An 18,013-nucleotide genomic window follows, 5' to 3' on the forward strand; every position below is an offset into this window, starting at 1 on the left:
GGGACTATTTTTTTGAAGTGCCATCCTGCCTGACACTGCAATGCCACTCCTAGATGGGCCAGGTGTTTGTGTCGGCCACTTGTGTCACTTAGCTTAGTCACACAGCGACCTTGGTGCGCCTCTTTTTTTCTTTGCATCATGTGCTGTTTGGGGACTATTTTTTTGAAGTGCCATCCTGCCTGACACTGCAGTGCCACTCCTAGATGGGCCTGGTGTTTGTGTCGGCCACTTGTGTCGCTTAGCTTAGCCATCCAGCGACCTCGGTGCAAATTTTAGGAATAAAAATAATATTGTGAGGTGTGAGGTGTTCAGAATAGACTGAAAATTAGTGTAAATTATGGTTATTGAGGTTAATAATACTATGGTATCAAAATGACCCCCAAATTCTATGATTTAAGCTGTTTTTGAGGGCTTTTTGTAAAAAAAACACCCGAATCCAAAACACACCCGAATCCGACAAAAAATTTTCAGGGAGGTTTTGCCAAAACGCGTCCGAATCCAAAACACGGCAGCGGAACCGAATCCAAAACCAAAACACAAAACCCGAAAAATTCCGATGCACATCACTAGTTACTATTACTATTACTGTTTCTAGGTCGTCATGTGCTAGGTCAACAGGTCAATAGTTTTTCAATTTTTTTTTCTTTTTTTTAACTTTTTCATACTTAATGATCCACATGGACTACGATTGGAACGGTAATACTTGCCCGAAGCATGCAAAAAATAAATGCATTGCAGCATGTCTAGACCAGGAGCAAATTTCTATCCTTCAGATGTTTGTGATACTAACTAAAAATTAGCTCCACTGTGACTGCAGCTGTGTATATCCTGCTTATGCATGGGTCAACTGGGATTGTCAATGGTACTTGGTTTCTGTGTATGCTTCGCAATTACAGTATGTGGATGCATCGGTGGGCGTCTTTTACCTTTCTGGGCGGCTCTTCACATGTGTTTTGTAGCAAAAGCAGTTCTGAGGAAAAATTGCAATTTCTGTCTCAAGGTCTCAAGCAATGCGGAATTGTATATGGTTGTACTTTTGTGTTTCTTTGGTGAATAAATCTTTGGAATTTGGAAAACTCATGCAAGCTGATCTGACATCACAATTTGCATTTACCTATAAAACCCCCAATGAATACTTAGATGCTTTTAAATGGGAAAAAGTTCATTTTTCATTTCATTTTCTCTATAACTCAGAAAAATGGGCTAAATGATGTGAAACAAGTATGTTGAAGTGTTGTGTTGATGGGAAAGGATAATTAAAAAAAAAATACAAATTTGTATATGCACACCAAAAAAATAATTTTAGAAACAAGTGTATATACTATACAAGAATTTAATTTGCTGAAATAAACTTGCTGCTATAATTCTTCCATCATTTATAAAATAATTAACCATTTTACCAGCCTTCTGCACTATCCTGCTATCTTATTTACCACTTTTTAGGGGATTCTAGATGATTTCTGCACTCCTAGGTCATACACTGCAGAATTATTGTGCGACATTGCAGTGACTTGCTGTCAGTGATTGTATCGATGTGGCATCTGAAGAAATCATGATGAAAATATACCGGAAGAGCGCCTCAATGTAACGTGAGACTTCACACTCAGAAACTGCAGTTAATTGAATTCGGACCATAATATATACAACGTCGAAGTCCAAAACAATATGTACACTAATTGTTTAGTATTGTTTCAAAGATAGCATCTGAACAATTCTTGTGATGACAATAGCTCATCAATCTTCATATAAGTCTATGACAATTAGCACTCAGCACTGACATCACAAATAGTGACCATAAATGATATACTGTAGGAGGAGATGCATGTAGCCACAAGCAGCTCATCCCCCAAACAATCTTATATAGTACTACAGTGCAATATTTATAGCCCAAGTTATATGCAATGTCAATACTGTGGCCACTGATAAGTAGAATGATTTTAATTTCACCCTATTACATTAGGCTACAAATCTTGATTATATGAGCCTTCAAGGTCAAAGTCAAGGTTTTGTCATAAGTAAAAATCCAGGCTCATGCTATACAACATATATAAATTATATGGCATGGGGATGAGGTGTCAGGATATACTAGATTTACACAGAAAAGCTTATTGATCAAATGTTATATAGCTGTGAGGCACCTTTTTCCTGTAAGCATGTAAGCTGATGTTCTATATTGTGAGCTCCTTGGAGCAGGGCCCTTGTCACTCCTGTTCTCACAGCCCTCTTCTCTCACACTTCAATTACAGCTCTTTCCTAATTAGGAATGTCTCACATCTCCTCTTTCTCATTACGGTTTATCTCTTCCAGTGGCTGCCTGCTCCTAGTAGTATGCCGACTACTCCTTTGCTTCCTTACATCTCAGCTGTATTGTGTAAACAGAATTGTGGTGCTAATTGTTACCTGTGCTCTGTTGTCGTTTTTCAGTTACTTTAATGTAAAGTTCTGTGTACCCTGTATTGTTCTAATGTCTGCCGTATATATGGCGCTTGTGGTGCCTTATAAATAAAATGTAATAATAATAATATTGTATGAGAATGCATATGGTATGTTAAACTAGGGTGTGATGACGCTGCCGTCTATTTCCACAAATAAGCCAATTTGAGAATTGCCACATGCGACGTGCGGGGTCACTTTTGACACACGGGATTACTTAAATACTTTCAGCTGCCACAAGCAAAGACTTTTCAATGTATTACGGACGTTGCAGGTGTCTTTAGCTTTACCTGTCACACACACACACACACACACACACACACTGCAATACTTAGAAAAATAGGTAGACGTGAGCCACACAGGCCCCGAGTTCATAAGAATCACAGGATCAGAACTAAAATTAGAATTTTAATTTCAAGAATACTTCATTATTAAGAATATTTTAAAAACACACACAAAATACAGCAATCTCAATAAATGAAAAGAAATAAAAACTGCAGAAACCCTAATTCACTTACGCAAACAAATTTTTGGTATTTCTACTGTGGGGGATTTCACAGAATAACTCAGGTCATCTCCACAGTGTTGAGTCCCCAAGAGATCATATTCTCTGTTTTAATGAGGGAGACAGATATAGGGGGTCATTCCGAGTTGTTCGCTCGCAAGCTGCTTTTAGCAGCTTTGCACACGCTAAGCCGCCGCCTACTGGGAGTGAATCCTAGCTTATCAAAATTGCGAACGAAAGATTAGCAAAATTGCGAATAGACACTTCTTAGCAGTTTCTGAGTAGCTCCACACTTACTCGGCATCTGCGATCAGTTCAGTGCTTGTCGTTCCTGGTTTGATGTCACAAACACACCCAGCGTTCGCCCAGACACTCCTCCGTTTCTCCAGCCACTCCCGCGTTTTTCCCAGAAACGGTAGCGTTTTTTCGCACACACCCATAAAACGGCCAGTTTCCGCCCAGAAACACCCACTTCCTGTCAATCACATTACGATCACCAGAACGAAGAAAAAACCTCGTAATGCCGTGAGTAAAATACCTAACTGCATAGCAAATTTACTTGGCGCAGTCGCACTGCGGACATTGCGCATGCGCATTAGCGACTAATCGCTCCGTTGCGAGAAAAAAATAACGAGCGAACAACTCGGAATGACCCCCATAGTCTCCAGCTTCATCCGGCCCCCTCCATTGGGATTTTTAACTACTTCCCTGCTTCACTACACATACACCAGGTTTTACATACTTGGTGATAGAAAGAAACACAGGAGAAGGGGAGGGGGTGTAGCCTAAAGGCATTGAAATCTCCTTCAAAGAGAGTGAGGGCTGTGAGGATCTGCACCTTGTCACCCCTGGACAGCTTTATGACTAGCCAGGAAGTTTTGGCTTAGTTATCTAAACATGTGGACTTCTTTTACTTTCCATCAGGTAATTGATCCGGCCATCCCCCTCTTATCAGTATTTCTAACCTCCTGGTCTGGTCATTGCACATGTCATATCAAACTTTATGGTCTGCAGATCTCCCCCAGCCTGGATGTATGGAGGTTGAACGCAGGACATTGTCAGCCATTTTGTCACATCTAAGCTGAAAGAATACAAAATGATATATATACAGTCACTTGAAAACATTATTGGTCATTATTCCTGCAGGTAATCACCACTCCTTAGATCACATATAATTTGTGATCCTCCTTTCTGTATTTAACATGACATAGGGTTATAAAAAAAAAATTTTAACTTCAGCCTGAGTCTTTCCCATCTGCTACACAAGTACCAGCACCATATTTCAGTGCTCTTTGTGGAGGCAGTCAGAGCTTTGCAAATATGGCCTCAACATCTGCGCAGAAGATTTCAAATTCTATGACAGTGCATCTCAATCCCACTCCTCCTAATAGTGCACATTTTCCAGACCGCCTAGCAGATGTATAGGTGTATTGTCACCTGTCACATTTTAAAGATCCACTGATGACCTGGATGCTAGTGAGGACTGTGTTCCAGTGCTATTTTCTGCTCTTAAGTATTGACGCCAGACAGCCACCTTACCAAGATGGCACCACTATCTTCACTGCACATGCACGCCCCCACGCCCTCACTGTCTCTGGTGACATAACCACTTACTCTGTATTACACCGCTGTTGTGAGTGTAACTTTTAATTTTGTAAAATTTTGTACTGACAAATTGTGGTGGTGGTGCTAAAGGGTTGTCATTTTCAGGGACATCAAAATATTCTGTTCACCCAGTTGCTACAAGAGGGCATGGCCAAATGTGGAAGGCATTGCATGTACTCTCATACAAACTGAATGGGAAATCCTCCTTCTACTCTAATTTTCATCAGGCCCCCACTGGGCTCCTAAGACAATGCTGGGCCTAGGTAATTAGTAGAAAACAGAAAGGGGGGTTTTCCCACCAGGTGTCCCCCAGCACACTAAGTAGTACATGCAACAATACTTGAAAAACTCTATGGTAATAGAAATTCAAAGATATTTGTTGCATGCATTTGCAAATACATGGTGAGCCACTGGGACACTTCACAGCTTCTCTGATACCGGCAGTCTCTATACTGCAAGATAACAGTACCCACTCTGGGACATGTAAATTGTCTATTGTAAGGCCTCATAATAAAGGCACATATAGAAACACACCCAAATTGAGAGCTAGCTTACCTAGGAGCCATCCCTGGGATCTCAAAGTAGGACTACAGGAGCCACCATTCTGTCCAATTGCTGATCCCATCAATGCCCCAGCACACTAAATAGAAATTCAAAGATATTTGTTTCATGCATTTGCAAATACATGGTGAGCCACTGGGACACTTCACAGCTTCTCTGATACCGGCGGCCTCTACACTGCATAATAACAGTACCCACTCTGGGCCATGTAATCGTCTATTGTAAGCCCTCATGATAAAGGCACATACACCCAAATTGAGAGCTAGCTTACCTAGGAGCCAACCCTGGAATATCCAAGTAGCACTACAGGAACCAGCATGCCCTCCAACTGCTGATCCCATACAATGTCTCTCACAACAGCAACAAACACAGTGAAAGCTGCTCAAATCAAAGTGGCAGTACTTTTTAGGTGCATTAAATGGAGGGGTCACACCAAACAGAAACCAGAAAGAGGGGGGTGTCCCTCAGCACACTAAATAGTACTTGTAACAATACAGTACTTGAAAAACTATATGGTAATTGAAATTCAGAGATATGCATACATTTGTTAATACATGCTAAGCCACCGGGCCACTTCACAGCTTCTCTGATACCAGCGGTCTCTAAACTGTATGATAACAGTACCCACTCTAGGCCACATGTAAGTGTCTATTGTAAGGCCTCATGATAAAGGCACATACAGAAATACAGCCAAATTGAGAGCTACCTTACATAGGAGCCACCCCTTGGATTTCCAAGTAGCACTACAGGAACCAGCATTCCCCTTCAAATGCTGATCCCATCCATGCCTCTGTCAATAAGGTGCTGGTAGGTTGGCAAAGGTATCTGGAGCCATGCTGACTGCAGTGCATCCTACAGCTGCTAGAGGATGCTTGGCCACAACCAGCTTGTGTTCTACCAGCAATGGTTGCAGGGTGTGTGTTTTCCAATGTTTCTCACCTAACATGCAAACGTCCATCCATTCGATGAAGAAGAAAATGTTACTCATCGGAGAAGGCAACCCTGCGGCAATAAGTGGAGGTTCAATTCCGATACAGCCGTGCAAATTTAAGCCTTTTCCACCAATGCACCTTTGTTAGCATAGGTGCAGTGACCATCCATATACTTTGGAGCCCCATACACAGCAGGGTTAGCTGAACTGTTGTTTTAGACACACGTCTGGTAGCCACCAGGTACATTTTGATGGTGAGCTGCTCCATTGTAGTGTCTTGGTCAACCCTCACATACCTTCATAGACGACGTTTACCTCTCACATCAATGGCATGTGATGATCCACAGTTTCCACGATGGTTATGCGCAATGGTGCCATTTGTCCAGGCATGATACATCTTCCCCACAGCTGCACAAGCGAACAATTCACAAACTGCGCTATTTCAGAAATACTGCCACCCTTGGGCCGAAAGCCGATAATCATCCCTTTTTGCAACTCGGATAAATTGCCCCTTTTACCCATGATAGCAAAGAGTGAGATGTGTGCAGATGGCCTATCGCACAACTTATATACCCACCAAGCCAACTCACAACACGACGTACTTCATTGGCTATGCACTGCCGACGTCAAATGTAAGAGGTGTATATAAGTTGTGTATAGAATCAGTGTGCCCAAGTAGGCTGCACAATATTTCCTCTGTTTACTGCTATAAAATCGGCTCCATCCATACTTACTTATTCATACTTATATAATCTTAATATATTATTAAATTAACTTCACAGAGACAAAAATGAACTGACAATAAAATCCTCACCATTGCCCCAGAGAATCGCTTTTGTCTCTTTTCTCTTTGTAGGTTTGCCTTAGGCAGGTAGCACTTGTCTGGCTGGTGCTATGAAGTAATCGAGCGCTACACTTACCATGAAACAAGAGTTGCAGATTAGAACTTCTTTAAAAAGTCTGATGACTGACTAGTGACACTGGCATATAAGGAAAAAAGGACAGCAAATGATGGATAAATCAATCAGCTCAGAGAGTATGGAACTGTCATAGAAATGAGGCCACTCTAGTGATCAGATCAGATTCTGTGGTGAGGAACGCAGACACTTGACATGCAATAGAAGTGAATTGATTGCCAGGCCTAGTTTATGCTGCTAGGTAACATAAAAATGACCTACTTTCTGGCTGCATGGAGCTTTTATCCATGCCTTCAAATCTGTAATGAATAATGATCGTTACCAGCTTTATGATCTACATCGCTTTTTCAAATAGAAGAAAAACAGGAACAATCCACCCATGACCTGGAATCTGGCTGGCAATATATTTCAGACCTCCCTGGTTGTTTTCTACAGATACATTCATACTTTCTGTAGTATGAGAGTGGTATAGCTTAGGCTTCAGAGTGATAGCAGTTGAACACAGCAGCTTTATAGCAAAATCAATAAAACAGCATTACCCCCTACTATTTGTGTTTTATTTCTTCCCCTATTGATCTTATTTGTACTAGCATTCATTGCGTTTCTTGAAACCAAACCTTACCTTTATCTCTACAGATTCCTGAAAGAAAATAATTGAATTATTGGTGGTTATGCTGCTGAGCTGCTGTAACAAAATGGCCGCCAAGCTTATAGAAGAGGTTAAATCCAAAACACACAGAACCAGGAACTGCCTCCTCAACATGCCTGCAGCGGATTCTAATCAGCTCAGTTCTGGGGAGCCCTGCAGTCAGAAAATTAGGGAGACAAACAGTCAGAAGGGTCTGCGCTAAACAAAAACCAGTGCACTCCTGCTGAATATTGTTTGGGTTAAATTAAGCTCATCTTTCAAATGTAACTCCTATTGCAATGCACTGTACTTGGGAAGAAGGACAGCGTGTGAAATAGAGGTAGGGAGAGAGAGACAGAAGGGAATAAGTTTGAGGACAGGCTGAATATTAGAACTGATAAAGTGGAAAGGCAGAAAATGTCATTGCCTGATTGCAGTAAAACCAGCTGTGACGGAGAGAACTTGAAATATAGCAGAGGAATATACACAATGACAGCTGTAGCTTTGTCACACATCTATATTTTATAGCTGTATCAATTATGCCAGTTTTTCCCCTCCATTACAAAGACATTCAGATTTAACTTATTGCATTCCTAAATCACACTCACCCTAACAAGACTAAGTACAACGGAACCCTAAGAATCTCTGCCCCTCTCCAGGAGAAAGAGAAAGGATAAATAACAATGAGACGTCCAGCTCAAGTAAAAATGAAATTGAATTCCTCACAAAGCATTTCTTTATAAAATATTTATCTGCCCTTTGTTTCGTATCTCCTCCAGCTTTTCCTTTCTTCCCCATTTTCCCGTATTTCTTATCACTACTTCTCTGTGTGTGTCTCTCTCAGGTACTCAGCGGCTGCCAAGAGATGTAGCATTTTACTTGTTCAGTCTCTTCTCTGACATCCAGTGCTGAGAGCCAGCTGAAAACACAGCTTCCCCCTCCAAGCCTCCTCCTGCTGCTGAATTCTCCATGTCCATTTCTTCCAGCAGCTGCTCTCCGGTTTTTCTTTATCTTAAACACACCGCAAAATATATTACCTACCTAATAGGACCTGAAATGAACCAAAATACACAGATGAGAATACTTCTATAAATTTAATAAAGTCAATGAAATTGCACTGTAAAAAATGCCAGCAACATTTAGCTCAATAGGCTTCAGATGAAAGCCTGGAACAACAGCGGCTAAATACTGCTCCAGACTTTCAAACACCAATGCTTCATAATTTCAGCGTTTCCATAACAGAATAAATGCCTTTAATTTTTTTTTTAGCTATTAGAGAAGCATTTAATATGTCAGGGGATCCTGGTTTACCTTTGGAAATTGTACAGGCAGCTCTGCAAGGCTCAGGATAACATCACTCTCAAGCTGTTGTGTGTTTTCCCATGTTTGCTCACCTATAACCCATATTAATAACCAGCCTTGGAATGCTTGCTGCATGGAACATTGGAGAATATTAGGTGTAGGTAGTGAGACACGGCAGCTGTGCTCAGAGTCAGAAGCTGGTAATGTTTTAATAATGCAGCTTTTGTGTAGTCATGCTCAGAACCTGTGTGTTATTTCCGAGAAGTGGGCTACTGATGAACACTGCAGTTTGATACTGTATATTTATAGCTCATGGGAATAAGGAAAGTGAAACATTGTAACAGTATGTTATCAGGCGCCAGGCACAGATGAAATGTCATTTTCAATGAGCTGAAAGTGTGGAAAGAAGGCCGCTCTCAGGGACCCATCCCAACTGTGTGCAACTGATACAGCGCACTGTGATGTTTAATGAGGTTATCAGTATCAAAAATGTTTCCAAGGGTGCAAAATTAGCAGCTGTTTAGCTTTTGCTATCAAAACTAAGTGAATATTTTAATTTCTAACTATAATAATGGCCTAGCTATGTTGTATTGTCAGGTACTTTCAGATTGCACACTTTGATGGCTAAGGGTATTGTAAAGCATGGCCTAAATTCACTCTCTCTACCCAAAAGTTAGTAAACAGACAACTTTTCATGATTAGACTATTTAACACATCATTTAACACAATGGTGCTAAATGTAATCTGAACACGATGTTATGTACTTGAATAATACAGCTGGTAATTCCTCAGGGATTCTGATAATAGGCCCAGAGAGGAACAATCTAGACCGATGAGCTAAAAATGCATAGACGTGTCCAGGATGAAATGTAGTGATAGTGTGTGTGTGTGTGTGTGTGTGTGTGTGTGTATATTTATAAGACACAAATTTCCTAGGGGGTGCCAATATTGAAATTGTACCCTGTTTATAAAAAAATGTCTATCTTAAAATAAAACTTTTTTGTAGTAAAACCTCTCTGTATCATTGAATGATGCCCAGTTTGAAAACCCAGGTGGATTGGTGTGTTGTTATCTTCCTTTATCTCAGTCCAAAATGAACGGGCGGTATATTAGCATCACTTGTTGGATCCTACAACGAGACCATCGTGAAAGAGACAAATGGCCAAGCATACGATAATGGAAAGAAATGGGAGTGCTGAATGAGTCTAAAGAGTAAATTTATTATTAGGATGAATAAAACAGTGTTTCATTAAACACATAAATAAAGATAAAAATGAAAATGTACATTCATAAAATGATCCATTAGTGAATGAATAAAAAATCACACAAATATATGATAGTGAATATGACTGCAATATACCACCTGAAAAGACATAGATAGAAAAAGTCTTATTGAACCTTACTGAAAAGGTGCAATGATGCTTGATGATTTTTCTGCCGTGCGTCCACGGATAAACATATATTGTAAGTGGGAGACTTATAAGAGGTACCTCTAATGTGAATCACTGTTGCAAATAAAGTCTCACCTCTCCTTAAGCACATGCAAGCCGCATGAAGTGTTGGAAACGGCTCTATTAGGCTGGGCAAACAGTGTCCCAAAGATGGAAATGCGGACACCGGCACTGTGCTAATACCTTAATTTTTGAATGGAAATAGTGTGGAAAACCCAATTTCTCCTATGGTGTGTCATCCGATGGAAGAAGGCTTCTTCGTTCTGAGCGCTGTACTGAGCCGGGTGTGCAGCGGCTCGATGCAATGAGTGTACAGAGTGTCACGCCGCTGGAAGAATGTCCGTGTATTGCGGCTGAGCTCTAATCGGTCCACACAGCTCAAGAGTATCAGGGAAATATCGCAGTCAGACTGGATCCTTCACTGGGGTGCCTTAACGAGTATCTCGGCCTGTAGCACTGGCCGTTTCATCAGAAGGGAAATGAAATGGCCAAGCAGCCTCTCAGAACAGTTATTCAAATGTTTTCTTATTGCACAATGTATAAAACGTCCTGACTGAATACAGATGCCATGCAGTGCAAATCACAGTATGGGTGGATGGTGTCCAATTGCGGTCTTACCCCTTTCATGGTGTGAGCTCTTGGCAGCATTTGTTACTCCTAGTCATCAGTCCTGCACTTAACAACCAACGTGTTTCGTCAAATTGACTTCTTTAGGGGTGTGTTAGGTTTCCAGTATCTTGATCCTAGCATGCATCCAACTTGCTCATCTGATCACATATATGTGGAAAGCTTATTGTGATGTAATGGCTGTCAGCAGTATCCGCTACTGAAAAATGTCCTGTGTGCTGATTGCAATTGTTATAAATACTGTATATTGCATATAAAACACATTTACCACTACAAAAAATTATGTTGTCTGTGTATCCTAAAACATTAACTTGCAACTGACTAGTTTTTCTACCTCATCTTTTACTTAGCAGCACAGGATTGATGCACTGGACCCAGCAGGATCCTCGAGGTCTGAGATTTACCAGGGAGGCTGCCCTTGGTGCTGACAGCAGCATCTAGTTCCCCAACAACCTGTACAAATACAAAGCATGCATCAGTATTAGTGAAAGGAGTCTCAATGTAGGCCATAAACCATTGATGAATGCCAGGGCTAATAGTATCAGCAGTCAACAGACACAATGAGGTAAATTTACTAAGGTGAACGTTTTTAGAACTGCTCATGTTGCCCATAGCAACCAATCAAATTCTACTTAACATTTACCTAGCTGCTTCTAGAAGATAAAAGCTGTTACTATGGGCAACATCACCAGTTCTTAAAAAATAAAAACTCACACCTTAGTAAATTTACCCCAATCACTCTAAGTGGATGAGGTTCTTCCTTTTAAGTATAGTACCTACAACACCACTGAATATTGCTTCAGGGGGTAATTCTGAGTTGAAAGAAGCAGCAAGTTTGTCAGCAATTGGGCAAAACTATGGGGGTAATTCAAAGTTGATCGCAGCAGGAATTTTGTTAGCAGTTGGGCAAAACCATGTGCACTGCAGGGGAGGCAGATTTAACATGTGCAGAGAGTTAGATTTGGGTGGGGTGTGTTCAATCTGCAATCTAATTTGCAGTGTAAAAATAAAGCAGCCAGTATTTATAATAATAATAATAATAATAATAATAATTTTATGTATATAGCGCTCTTTCTCCAACAGGACTCAAGGCGCTTTACAGATATCAAAAACAATGCACATGATACAGAGGATTTGAGTAATACAACAATAGACAAGCAACACAGACATAAAAGAAAACCTTAAGAACACAGAAAGCATAATGCAGGATTGGTGTAGGCATTTTGGGTAATAACTTCCAAGGGTTGTGTATTCCACCCTCACAAGGTACCAGGTGCGGCAGCCATCTTGGGCGCTCAGCATAGGATTACCCAGGGTGGAATAGTCCAGCCCTGGAAGAGATGACACAAAATGGGGGTGATTTCAGAGTCCTACAGTTCAGAGTAGGGTTCCATCAAAACCATCAGGCCTATGTATTTTTCATCCCATCCACAAGTGTACCATATGGGGCAGCCATGTTGGGTGCACTTTGAAGGTTACACTGTGGGAGGTGAGCCATAAAAGGGCCAAGTTCATATATGGGAAGACTGATGCTTATGTAGTAGTATGATGTATCCTGCATGTAGGGCACAATGGATAGGTGTGCAATCAGTGGAGGTAAACATTACAGGAAAAACACATGGTGGGGTGGAAGCGAGCAATGAAGAGAAAAAAAAGAAAAAAAAAAGGAAAAAAAAAAAGATAGAAAATAAAACACAATAGCAGGTAACTAGTGGCAGAAGTAGGATTGGGATAACATTTTGATCAGATCTTAGTACGGGTGGGTAGGAGAATGTGGGGGGCATACTGAGAAGCAATGGGGATGTCCCTGCTGAGCCTGGTCCTGGTGCTGTGCCCCCACAGTTCCCTGTTCATCTTGATGGTTAGGCCCAGGGGCAGACTTGATGTTCTCAGCCAGAGAGGTGGTGAGCCTGGCCTTGGTGTTCTCATGTTTGAGGCGAGGAGAGTACCCTGCACAGAAACAAAATAACCCACCCAAATCTAACTCTCTCTGCAAATGTTATATCTGCTCCCCCTGCAGTGCACATGGTTTTGCCCAACTGCTAAAAAATTTCCTGCTGCGATCAACTTGGAATTACCCCCAATGTGCACTGCAGGGGGGAGGCAGATATAACATGTGCAGAGAGAGTTAGATTTGGGTGGGTTATATTGTTTCTGTGCAGGGTAAATACTGGCTGCTTTATTTTTGCACTGCAATTTAGATTTCAGTTTGAACACACTCCACCCAAACCTATCTCTATCTGCACATGTTATATCTGTCCCCCCTGCAGTGCACATGGTTTTGCCCAACTGCTAACAAATTTGCTGCTGCGATCAACTCAGAATTAGGCCCACAGTCCCTAAATATCTGAGAGAATTTCTCATGGGGGAGTCCTATGAAAATATTCACAGTTCATCTGTTCAAATGATTAAATTATAGAGATCTTGTAAAGCGAAGTATTAGCAATATAAATTTTGAATATGCTATTTAATATTAAAAAAAATTCTCTCTGGCTGCATTGCATACATATACAAATGGGAAGACCGATCATATTACCACATTTAGTATAGTTTGGGAAACAGTAATAGTTTACTTAATTCATCAATTGCACTTTTTACATTGTACACAACCTCAGGCTCTAACACAGCGACTTGCGACATGGTGTGTATCTTATTTATATGTTGGTGTGTCATTCGCCACAAGTTATCAATACACACAAAATAAATGCACAGACTGTTCTAAAATGGTGTCACTGTAAGGCAGAGAGAGGAATAGAGATTTTATACAGAGACTGTGCTCAAACAGTTTTTACAATAGCACACGCCACCTACATTTCTCTACACAATGGCCAGTTTACTGCTAGATTTCCTTGGGGAATTTAATTTTTTTTTCAAATAGAGGAAGTATGGTGTGTTAAATTTGTGACCTGAAACGGTAAGAAAAAAAAAAAGCAAAAGTTACTCAGTGGGGAATATTTTGTAACACCTCTTTCATTTGTCTAGATGCTGCTATTTTAGATCTATCACCATATAAAACAGTTATCTCCTAGGATCGTGTTCTTGGTGATACATCAGTCTTACCCATACAGTTCCCTGCGGAGGTACAGATCATGCTGTGATTTTAGTGTATTGCTGTACAAAGACTTTCACATCGCTCTACATAAGGGAACAGCTAATTACATGTAGCGCCCTAATTACCAACCTGTAATTGTATTTGAACTTCTTAAATGATGTAGTGGTTGCATGGGTAATGGGAAAATCCACTTGTCTCACCTGTACAGATCATTTATAAGTATATTTCTTTTATTTTTGTTTATTTTTGTATTGTAGAAATTACTTAAACAGTGCATACACACTATAACTGTACACATAAGTATCTTTAAGTACAAAAGATTTCACATGGGAAACGGTCGTTAGGTCGACACCACTTAGGTCTACAGTCATTAGGTCGACCATTATAGGTCGACAGGGTCACTAGGTCGACATGGGCATTAGGTCGACAGGTCAAAAGGTCAACATGAGGTTGTTGTTTTTTAAAATAAATTTTGGGAGTTTTTCATACTTTACGATCCACGTGGACTACAATTGGGAACGGTAACCTGCCTGAAGCATGCAAGGGGACACGGTGCACTAATTGGGGTTCCCTGTCACTTTACAAAGAAAACGACACCAAAAAAAGTGAAAAAACTCATATCGACCTTTTGACCTGTCGACCTTGTACATGTCGACCTAATGACCATGTCGACCTAGTAACCCTGTTGACCTAATGCATGTCGACCAATAGTGGTCTACCTAATGACTGTTGACCCATACCCTTTCACATGATCCCAAATAATGTTATTATATGTCTACTAATATTTAAGGCGCCACAATGTTTTTATACAAGGACTATACATACTGACAGTGGAACTTGAAGTGTCATAAGAAATATATAGTGACTAATGACATGAGTAGGAACAACATAAAGCAATAAAATGACAGACTGGGCGATGGTAGGGACTTGTAGGGCAAGTCAGTGGCAAGCACCAGGGGGGGCAACTCAGCACTCAATGAGCCTGTATACAGGGTAAGGTGCCACGGAAAGAACAAGAGGAAAGAGGGTCCTGCCTGTGAGAGCTTACATACTAGGGGTAGATGTACTAAGCAGTGATAAGAGTGGAGAAGTGAGTCAGTGGAGAGGTTGCCCATGGCAACCAATCAGCTGATCTGTATAATTTTATAGTATGCAAATTATAAATGTTACTTCAATGGTGATTGGTTGCCATGGGCAACTTCTCCACTGGCTCACTTCTCAACTCTTTTCAAAGCTTAGTACATATCCCCCTAAGGTGTATATTTTTTAAGCCTTGAATGGAGATAAAGTAGACAGAGTTAAAGTACCAGCCAATCAGCTGCTAACTGCCATGTCACAGGCTGTGTTTGAAAATGATAGGAGCTTGTTGGTTGGTACATTGGGGGTCATTCCGAGTTGATCACTAGCTGCCGTTGTTCGCAGCGCAGCGATCAGGCAAAAAAATCAGCATTTCTGCGCATGCGTATGCACTGAGATGAGCATGCGCGTCGTACAGGTACAGTGAGCATCGTGGGTTTGCACAGAGTGTAATGAACATTCCAGTCGCACGGCCGAAAGCAGGAAGATTGACATGAAGTGGGCGTTTCTGGGTGTCAACTGACCGTTTTCAGGGAGTGCTTAAAAAAACGCAGGCGTCGCAGAAAAAATGCATGCGTGGCTGGGCGTTCGCTGGGCGGGTGTGTGACGTCAAAAGCCGTCCCTCCGTCGTTAGAATCAATGGACATGTAGAGTAACTACAGGTCTGGTCTTGTTTTACACAAAAAGATTTTGCAGGCGCTCTGCTGCACAACCGTTCACACTTCTGCAAAGCGAAAATACACTCCCCAGTGGGCGGCAACAGTGCGTTTGCATGGCTGCTAAAAACTGCTAGCGAGCGATCAACTCGGAATGACCCCCTTTATCTCCATCCAAGGCTTAGTAAATAGACCCCTAAGTAATGCATGGTTTAAGGCAGCTGTTGCATGTATTGAAGATTTTAGAGTAGTTTCAGGTAGGTTGGTAGTGAGGAGCTAACCAGAGTCTTTCTCCCAATACATTATTATTTATTTATTTACAGTTTCTTATATAGCGCAGCATATTCCGTTGTGCTTCACAGTTGGAAACAGCAGTATAAGACAACCTGGGAAATGACAGACAGACATAGAGGTAGGAAGGCCCTGCTAACAAGCTTACAATCTATAGGGATAGTATACAAAATATGCAAAAGTAACAACTTACAGTGATGTTGATCCAGAGTGTAGCCAGGGCAATATTAATCAAAGGGAATTGTATATTTTTCTGTTCTTCTGAATCCACACTTAAAGCAATTGGTACTTGCAGAAAGTGAACTATTAAACATGTTACATTTAACAAGGGTTATTTACTTTTCAAATAGCAAACAGCAAACGTGCAAAAGCCTATAGCATGAATTCATTGGTTTTCCAGAGGTGCCTCAGTTTGCTGTATGCACTACAAGCACTGGCTTTCCCTCACAGATTATGGGCTGTTACCGTACTGACCAATAAAAAGCCACAATCACAGTGTTCCCAAATTCTTATTGGTTCTTCTACTCAGCAGGCAGCAACGTGGAGATGGGTACACATTAAATGATCCTGGGATCATGGCCGATGGCACAACCAACGGGACGAGATGTCAGTCAGCCGTACACACCGAATTATATAGTGCATAATCGTGCACTATATCATTCATGGCCGCATTCAACGATATGCTGTTAGGTGCTTGATTGTTCCATTGGCCATGCAGCACAGCAGAAGGGACGAGCCCAATGTTGGCAGGCGGGAGCGCATGGTAGTGCATACACACTACGCCAATGTGATTCCCTGGATCAGATGACATATCTTCTAATGTGTACCCGGCCTTAAAATGCTGAAGGATAAATGCTATACTACAGTTCTAATGTGTAGTTTGCCATGGAGAAGCAACAGGTCAGAGCAAACTGAATAAGTAAGTGGTACAATAAATGCTGCTTTAAGAGACACACATGAAAAATGTAGGTAACAGTACTTCCATCTAAAGAGGTCATACCAGGGCCGGACTGGGACTAAAAATAGGTCCTGGCATTTAATGCACAAAGGCCCACCTCGGCATCAGCATCTGTTTACTACTAGAAGTTTTTAGGGCAGGATACTGATCACAGAGGAGGACACATCTGTGCACACCAAAGCAAAGCCTTAACTACACATTTTGGTGCCCTGTGTACATACAGTAAAGAGCATTGGTGCACCCCCTCCCCCCACCCATATGCTCAGTATGAATAGTGCATGCCACACAGTAGAGCCCATTCACGTTATCACACAGTAGTGTCCCCTATAACACATTATGCCACTCAGTAGCAGTGCTCCTTACACATTATGCCACTCAGTCGTAGTGCTCCTTACACATTATGCCACTCAGTCGTAGTGCTCCTTACACATTATGCCACTCAGTCGTAGTGCTCCTTACACACTATGCCATGCAGTAGTAGTGCCCCTTACACATTATGCCCAGAGGCAGAACTCTGGGAGGCAACGGAGTCATCTGCCGCCGGGCTCCTGCTCTGAAGGGGGGCACCTCTCCTCCCATTCTGTGACACCTTTGAATTAAGTTAATTGATAGCTGTCGCTGTCTTTTCAGTGGCCCACTTCCTCACTGGTCCCTGCACCTTACAAATCAAACCCTCTTTATTATACTGAATATACACATTTTACAAGTATCACACCCAGGATTAGAAGCCACAACCTATTACACTGGAAGCAGACACCTTACTGATGAAGCTGTTTGCTCCTGTATAGGAAATATGAGAATTTTAACTATATGAAGATACTTCTCTGACAATTACACGTAACTTCATATAGTTAGAATTCTCATGCTTCCTCTACAGGAGCAAATAACTCCAACAGTAAAGTGTCTGCTGTTAGTGTAACATGTCATGGGTTCTAATCCTGGGAATGACTGCTAAGAGATGTGTGATTTAAAATAAAAGACAATTAAAGGTATAAATACAGTATATAAATTTTTTTCAG

At 41.3% G+C, this 18,013-nt stretch overlaps 1 long non-coding RNA gene across 1 annotated transcript; it reads right to left on the reverse strand.

Moving 5' to 3' along the window:
- Positions 1 to 2,828: 2,828 nt before the first annotated feature.
- Positions 2,829 to 9,143, reverse strand: LOC134918361 (uncharacterized). The gene is made up of 2 exons (XR_010177443.1): positions 8,892 to 9,143; positions 2,829 to 8,631 (listed from the first exon to the last, which is right to left on the reverse strand). It is a non-coding gene; the product is annotated as an uncharacterized LOC134918361 (long non-coding RNA).
- Positions 9,144 to 18,013: the final 8,870 nt, after the last annotated feature.

The sequence above is a fragment of the Pseudophryne corroboree genome, chromosome 1, assembly GCF_028390025.1.
Source record: "Pseudophryne corroboree isolate aPseCor3 chromosome 1, aPseCor3.hap2, whole genome shotgun sequence".
In the NCBI taxonomy this organism is placed as follows: Eukaryota; Metazoa; Chordata; class Amphibia; order Anura; family Myobatrachidae; genus Pseudophryne; species Pseudophryne corroboree.